We start from the raw sequence: 8,642 nt of genomic DNA on the forward strand, positions 1-8,642 counted from the left end.
CGCCAACACCTCCTCCTTAATCCTTGCTCTAGGCAGATGACCTTGCTTCCTAGTTCACATTAAGAAATTAGAAGAAGTTTCTATCGCCATATCTACACTCGTATTTGTGCCCTATACTCTGCCTCCAGGTCTTTCACTCTCAATTACTTGCCTATGCCACTAGCAAATGGCAACCCCTGCCCTTCTGGGCTAGACTGAGCTTGCCTGCTCAGGGGCCGTACTGCAGCAATTCTCCTCTCTTGCTCCTGCGTCATTCATTTGTCCCTCTCTCTTTGATCTTTCTCATCAGTACACAGGCTATGTTTTTCTTTGGGAGGTTTTCTCATTCCTTTTTTCCTCTAGGGAAGTTGCTTTTCCCTACGATAGCCACATGGCTCTCTCCCTCTCCTTCACAAGTCCTTACCAAATGACACCTCTCAGGGATGCCTTCCCTGCCAAAGCTTGCAACACCCCTGTGGCGGGCATACCCTCAGGTGACCTCAATGAGCCCTTGAAGAGTCCCTCTCCCCTTGAGTGAGGACAGAACCTGTTCCTACTTGCTTCTAACTAATAAGATATAGCAAAGGTAATGGGGTGTCACTTCCTTGAATAGGTTACATTATATTATACATTATATATACATTATATATATACAAGGTGATGGGCTGTCATTCTCATGGTTATGTTACATTATTGAAAGCTCCATCTTAGCAAACTGAAGCAACAGATTGTCCTCGCTGGCTTGAGGAAGTAAGCTGCCATGTTGTGAGAGGGCCCATGGAACTAGGAGGCCTCTAGGATCTGAAGGTGGCCTCCAGCAGACAGCTGTCAAAAAGCAGGGGCCCTCAGTCATCTGAAAATCTGAATACATAACTTGGACTTAAATCAAAATTTAAAACCTCTAATCTTAATTTAAAACCTCAGTCACACAACCATAAAGAAATAAATTTTGGACTGGGCATGGTGGCTCATGCCTGTAATCCCAGCATGTTGGGAGGCTGAGGCGGGTGGATCAGTTGAGGTCAAGAGTTCAAGACCAGCCTGACCAACATGGTGAAACCCCATCTTTACTAAAATACAAAAAATAGCTGAGCATGGTGGTGGCAAGCCTGCAATCCCAGCTACTCAGGAGGCCGAGGCACAACAATCCCTTGAACCCGAGAGGTGGAGGTTGCAATGAGCCGAGAGATCGCACCACTGCGCTCCAGCCTGGGCAACAGAGTGAGACAAAGAAAGAAAAGAAAGAAACAAAAGAAAAGAAAGAAAAAAGGGAGGGAGGGAAGGGATTCTGCTGACACTGTGAATGAGCTTGGAAGAGGACTCTTCTCCAGTCCATTTTTCAAATGAGAATGCAACTGCTGACACCTTGATTGCAGCCTTGTGAGGCCCTGGAGAGAAGGACTGGTGAAGCCACATTCAGACTCCTGGACCCACAAAAACTGTGAGACAATAAGTGTGTGTGTTGTTTTAACCTGCTATGTTTGTAGTAATTTGTTATGCAGAAAAATAGAAATCTAATATACCCTAGGCTGGGCGCGGTGGCTCACACCTCTAATCCCAGCACTCTGGGAGGCCTAGGCGGGTGGATCACAAGGTCAAGAGATAGAGACCATCCTGGCCAACATGGTGAAACCCTGCCTCTACTAAAAATACAAAAATTAGCTGGGTGTGGTGGTGCGCACCTGTAGTCCCAGCTACTAGGGAGGCTGAGGCAGGAGAATTGCTTGAACCCAGGAGGCAGAGGTTGCAGTGAGCCGAGATCGCGCCACCACACTCCAGCCTGGTGACAGAGTGAGAAGACTCCATCTCAAAAATAAAAAAAAAAGCTAATACAGCCCAAACGCTCCCTGGGACCCTTTTCTATTATTTATCTTCTCACCTTAGCACTTACCACTTTCTAACATATTTTCTATTTCACCAATTTCCCTTGCTGATGTCCTATGCTTCCCCCATGACTCCCACACAAAAGTTCCACTAAGACAGGGATTTTTATCTTGTTTTTTTCTCTGCCATTATAGTCTCAGCACCTTCAACAGTCTCAGTAAATGTTTGTTGAGTGAATGAATACATGAATGGATGCTAAATCCTATTACCTGAGCAGAGAAATTGATCAAACTTATACATACCTCAGGGAGGTAAGATAGAAAAGATAACAGGTTTGTTTCATTTTCAACTTGTTGTTAAGGAAATGTTTAAGCATTGATTCTACAGCTCATGAGCAGCAGGAGGAAAAAAAGCATTGATTCAAGACCACTGTGATGTTTCCAAGTAATCGCTTCTATAAGTGTGGCTTATTCCAGGGGTAAATTATAAATTTCTAATTTTTAATTTTTATTTTGTTTTTCGTCATCCAATATATAATTGTGACTGTCTCCAGTATATAATTTCTTAGAGCATCATTCTTTGAGGCCTTTTAACTTGACTCACATTTTAAAAATACATTTCTCCTCAACCCTCAGTACACACTGATACCCACATACATAACTGAAAAGTTTCACAAAGTAGTACTTATTCTTTTAATGTGCTCTGATTGTTTCCCATTCTGTTGCATTCTGTTGTATTTCATTTTTTTAAACTGGACAAGACCTGCTGGTAGGATTGACAAGACCAATCCTCAGTTGTCAAGCTTCTCCCAGGTTTGAATTGCTATGGGTTTGACATTATTCTTCCTGGTGTCTGTGGTGAGGCCCCCTCTTCTGTGCTGCATGGAAAATAGAAATACCTGCCCTAGCAGCTAGGGGAGCTGGGGGCAGCACTGGCGTTTTCTTGTGAAACTGACCTGGAGTGAGCCTGAATTGAGAGCTGCCCGCCTCTACTGCAGCTGAACCAGAGAAACACCAAGCCCCGGATGCTCATCGTCATTAGTTTGTGTGAGTGTTTCTAAATTTCAAAGACTCTATAATATCCAAATAACTATCGCAACTAATCTTTAATCATGGTCATGTCTCAGATGTCTTAATGGTCCCTGAGTCACCAGCAGTTGGCCTTTGAATCTCTGATTGTAAAGTGTTTAAAAGAATCCCTGAAACATTAGCCACCTTACATGATTCCAAATGGCATAACTTGTGAGGATAATGAAAAATTATGGTAAAGCACTTTTCATATAGCATGAACAAATCAGTGAGCCCAGAAAAGCCGATGTTGATGAAGTGCCATCAAGTTATGGCATGAAATGCCACCTGCGGGTAAATCTGGGTCTAATTTGCCTTTGCAAGTAGTTTTCTATTTATTTGAATGTGAAATGAATCCTAAGGATGGCAGATGATAAAGATGCTGCCCCTTCAACACTGATTTGATTGGAAGTGCATTTGTCCTTTCTTTGAGCGTGTAGTTTCAAAGAATTTTTCAAATCTTCCTTTGTAAGTGTTAGCCCAGCAGTGCAGGCAGAGGGGGAGATGCTCCAGCACCTTCCTCCCTCGCTGCTTTCACCCCACCGTCCTGCCTGAAGGCCGAGGTGCCAGGGCAAGGAGGGGAGATGCAGAAAGCTGGAACTCACTCAGAGAGAAGTCAGGAGCCAGTGAGGCTGAGCGTGCTTCTTCTCACGCTTTTTGGCTCCCCTCATCATTTTGGCCCCTGTTTTCCTTCCCTTTTGGCTTTGTGCCTGTTATTGTGATTCTTAGCATCAGATGGCCTCAGCTCTCCTGTTTAATGGATGTCTCTGCTAATGTAACATTCTCTTATCATCATGTGGAAGCAATGGCCAAATCCACAATATGGGCGATTCTACAGGACAAGTAGCCCAGTTTCTTCACCACATGAATAATCAGGTGGAGGTGAAGGGGAGGAACGGCTATAACATAAGAGATGAAAGACATTAGTCAGATTTAGTCAGATTCAGTCTTGTCTCAAAGTAGAGACAGGAGTATCGTGGATCCCCAACTGTGCATCACTCACCATCAATGTTTATCAATATTTTGTTCTTCTTGCTTCAATTATTCATTCCAACAGGTGTGTGTGTGTGTGTGTGTGTGTGTGTGTGTGTGTGTTGTATATAGTAGCTATGGTCTCAACGTGCCCCCTAAATTCATGTGTTGGAAACGTAATCTCCCCAATGCAACAGTGTTGGAAGGTAAGGCCTTTCAGGAGGTAAGTCGCAAGGGCTCTGCCTTTGCAACTGGATTAATGCCACTATGGAAAGGTCTTGGGGAGTGAGTTCTCTCTCTTTCCCTCTTCCGCTGTTCTGCACGTGAGAACACAGTCTCCCTCCTCTCTCATGCTTCCACCTTCCATCATGTGAGGCCACAGCAAGAAGGCCCTAATCAGATGCTGATGCCTTAATCTTGGACTTCCCAGCTTCCAGAATTTGAGAGAATACATTTCTGTTCTTTATAAATTACCCAGTCTCAGGTTTCTGTTATAGCAACACAAAACAGACTAAAACAACAATATTTTAAAGTAAATTCTAGAGTTTCTATTATTTCATCCATAAGTACTTTAATGTATGTCACTTACAAGTACACTTTAGCAAAATGTTTTCAGCCTTTGACAAGGGGCTCCACTGGAAGCATCCCTGTGACGTTTTTTTTTTTCCTAAGAGTCAAGGTCTCATTGTATTACCCAAGCTGGAGTGCAGTGGCACTCCATTGAAGTTTGAGTGCATTACAGCTGCAAACTCCTGGGCTCAAGTGATGCTCCTACATAAGCCTCTTAAGCAGCTAGGACTACAGGCATGTGCCACCATGCCTGGCTGTTTTCATTTTTTGTACAGAAAGTGTCTCGCTATGTTTCCCAGGCTAGTCGCAAACTCCTGATCTCAAGTGGTCTACCTCAGCCTCCCAAAGTGCTGGGATTACAGGAGTGGGAGCCACTTTGCCCTGCCCTATGTGTCTCTAAATGAGGGTTTACTCTAAGGACAATGCTGACATTTATAAAAACACATTGTTTCTCTCCCCAGATCCTCAGGATAAAATTCTTCCTGGACTGTGCTTAGGAGAAACTTCACAATTTCTCACCAAAGCACTAAAACTTGGGTACCTAATCAAATGTTCTGTATACAAGATCTGCTAGGAAGCTTAGATACAAAATCTGTGGCCAACCATGTCATATAGCTGCACACAAGGAGATGAAATTTTCTATTACTGTTATTTCCTATTCTAATATGTTCCTCTTCTTGCTGTTCCTTTTTCTTTCTCATCCACTTCAAATTTGTGTTATCTTATGTATTTTTATATCTGTGTAAGCAGAAGTATGCTGGTGTTTCACAAGTAGTTCTCTGAAAAAAAATGCCTATATATGTATACATTTATTATACGTTTTGCTGCTATAAATGATGTATATCCCACAATAAGCAAATAATAGTAAACTACATAATACTCTGTATTGTAAATTCCATGTAGCCAACTGATTCTCACATACGCTTTCATTGAACTTTGTCAAATCCTTTATCCATAGCTAACGTACAGTTGCAATTGACACCTCTAGACACCTCCTCTCAGGGAAGAGGAAGACTCTGCCCTTTGGCTTCCAGATCCATGCATTTTAAGATCTCCTGAGCTATGTTGGCTCTGTTCCATTCTCCCTTCCCTAGCTGCCTCCCCGAGGGCTTTGTCTAGTTGCAACAAAATCATGACATGTTTCTCTATGGACAGTTAAGGCCTCTGAAGCACAGTAATGATGAAGTGCATGGCCCTGGACAGAGAGTTGAGGGGCTGAGTCCTCGACTGCCAATCCCTGCTCTACCCCTTGTAGACTGTGTAAACCCAGGACACGTTATCTCTGCATTTCTTTTCCTCATGGGTGCAAATGAGAAGGTTAAATTAGATAATCGTCAAGGTCCCTTATAGCTCTAATATCCTTTGGTTAGGCTCTTATTAAATATGCATCAGATACATTCGGCTGTAAGTTTTATTTTCTGATAATACTAAACTCTGCCCTTGTGTGCACAGCCCTTATAACTTGCTGCTTGTATAATATGTTCATTTGCTCACAAAACACAATAGCAATATTCCCTCTAACAGCAACCTTCTATTCAGTGACTGCCTTTGTCAATATTACCTTTCTTTTTTTTTTTTTTTTTTTGAGACAGAGTCTCACTCTGTCACCTAGGCTGGAGTGCACAGGCGCACAGGCATGATCTCAGCTCACTGCAACATCTGCCTCCAGGGTTCAAGCGATCCTCCTGCCTCCGCCTCCTGAGTAGCTGGGACTACAGGCACCCACAACCATGCCCAGCTAATTTTTGTATTTTTAGTAGAGATGAGGTTTTGCCATGTTGGCCAGGCTCGAACAGGTCTCAAACTCCTGACCTCAAGTGATCTGCCCACCTTGGCCTCCCAAAGTGCTGGGATTACAGGTGTGAGCCACTGCGCCTGGCCTCAATATTACTTTTCTAAGACTTATTGGGAGGCGATCATAAAAAAATAAAATAATTTTTTAAAAGCAAAAAAAAAAAAAACCCACAAAACCACAGCAACTCCCATCAACTCCCTTCACTCCCATCTCCTTTTGCCTTTTCTCACGTATTCAGGTGCATCAGGCTTATGGAGTTGGCTCAGATCCTAAGTCCTCCACTCTGAGGAACGAATGGACTTTTATCTGCCTGGATTTAGAAGCCAGGTCCTATTGACAACATGCTATTAAGAGTTCCGAATAAACTTTAAGTAGCTAAATGAGATGATCGTTGTCCACCCTGATCCTACGTGATTTAAGTGTTGTTTGTGAGGAGATGAATCACAGGGCAGTGCTTCACTAACTGTTCTCATTAAACTTTCAAGGTTCTGGACTCCAGGCTGTGGTGTGTTTATTTCTGTCTACACCTTCCCCTCAAACAGGTTTAGTCCCCATCATTCTCATGCAGAGGGCATCCCAGAGCCTAGTGCTCCCAGTCTTTTTCCTTTACTTATTACCTTTCAGGCTCAAACTCATCCACCTGTTTCAAAAGACCAACAGCTGAAAAATAGAGCCGGCCTCCTCCTTCACAGACCGCTTAACTCCTGCCTCACCTCTGCCTTCTGTACAGGCTTGATAGTCAGGTGCATGGTCCAGAGGCCTCCACGTGCAGAGAACAAGACCAGGCTGCCAGCCTCTTCCCCAAAGCATCCTGGGTTTCTTCTCTGAGAGTGCCACAGCACTCTCTCTCCTTTAAGGCCTTGGGTGTGTTCACAGAGTCTCATCGCAGGCTACCGCCCACTGGCACCTCATGTAATCTCAGTGAAACCATTCACGTTCTGGGCATCCAGGACCATGAGGATAACCCTATAGCCACTTCATATTACTGTGCCAAGCATATTACCTCACTTAATTCTCACTTAACTCACTTAATTTAACCCCAAGAGGGCTGATATTCAGATGGTTGGCACCGGTAAGTCCTAATGAATTATTTATAATCCACTTCTATTCTCATTGGCCTGGGCCATACCAGTTGTGAAAGCTATTAAATATGACCTGGAGGTAGATGCCACTTACAGTTTTCAAATGAGGAGATGGAGGCCCTGAGTTATCCTGGAAGAGCGGGAGGGCGCAAGGCATTTCTCAAAAGAAGACACACACAAACTACAACAGCGATCATTTCGGCAGACAGGAGGCAGAACCAGATTGCAGCTCCGACTTGGACAGACAGAGCAGCATACGGAGGCTCACATCATGAATTTTAGCTCCAGAACAACTGCAGGAATAAACCAGAAATCCTGAGAGGACCCTCTTGAAGGAAGCAGACTGCTCCTGCAGGACCCAGGAGACATCCCAAATACTGTAAGTGCCCCAACTGTGGAAGTGGGAAAAGGAGACCCTCTGCCCCCGAACACACACCCCCACTGGGGAAACTGAAGGCCTAGTTTGCGAAAGAAGTTTCCGACCTTACCTGGAGCTGAGTCAATTTCGAGAGCCGAGTGAACTACAAGGGTAGAGGAAGCAGTGGGAAAGGGCCTGGGAGCTCGCTGGGACCCCAAGCAGGCCATTCTTACCTGGCACCACAAGGATCCTTCAGGAGGGCAGCCAGAGGTGTGGGGAAAATGCCGCAGGGAGAAGGAAGTCTCCAGCTGAACTTTATAACAATTTGAACCAGGCGAGAAGCCTCCTGGCCAGAACTCTGGAGAGAACGCAAATCCAGCATGCAGACTCCACAGGTGGGGGAAGAACTGAGCCCTTTTCCTTTGCAGCTGGGAGGTGGGTAGTCTGGGGCAATTCTCAGCCCTGCTTGCCCACTGCCTGGAAACAGATTTGGTGCTGTTAGGGTAGGCACTGTGGGAGCGAGACCAGCCCTTTGGATTGCGTGGGAGCTGGGTGAGGCCTGTGACTGCTGGCTTTCCCCCACTTCCCTGACAACCCTCATGACTCAGCAAAGGCAGCCATAATCCTCCTAGGTACACAACTCTAGGAAACTAGAGTTTCCTAGAAACTAGGAAACTAGACCCAGAAAACTCACCCCCATTCCCGACAGCAGCCACAGCAAGACCTGCCCAACCAAGGAGAGTCTGAGTTCAGACACACCTAGCCCTGGTCCTTCCCTACCCACGCTGGCAACTGAAGACAAAGGGCATATATTCTTGGGAGTTCTAGGGCCCTGCCCACTGCCAGTTCCTCCCCATGCTACCACAGCAGATGCTCTCTGGAAAGCGCCACCTCCTGGCAGGACGCCAATCAGCACAAAAATAGAGCATTAAACCACCAAAGCTAAGAACGCTCAAAGAGTCCATTTCACCCCCCTGCCACTTCCACCAGAACAG

At 45.0% G+C, this 8,642-nt stretch overlaps 1 long non-coding RNA gene across 1 annotated transcript; it reads right to left on the reverse strand.

Moving 5' to 3' along the window:
- Positions 1-2,273: 2,273 nt before the first annotated feature.
- LOC129055586 (uncharacterized) lies at positions 2,274-8,166 on the reverse strand. The gene is made up of 3 exons (XR_008520267.1): positions 7,881-8,166; positions 7,384-7,582; positions 2,274-3,769 (listed from the first exon to the last, which is right to left on the reverse strand). It is a non-coding gene; the product is annotated as an uncharacterized LOC129055586 (long non-coding RNA).
- Between the last annotated feature and the right edge of the window lie 476 nt (positions 8,167-8,642).

This window comes from Pongo abelii, chromosome 6 (genome assembly GCF_028885655.2).
Source record: "Pongo abelii isolate AG06213 chromosome 6, NHGRI_mPonAbe1-v2.0_pri, whole genome shotgun sequence".
Lineage (NCBI taxonomy): Eukaryota > Metazoa > Chordata > Mammalia > Primates > Hominidae > Pongo > Pongo abelii.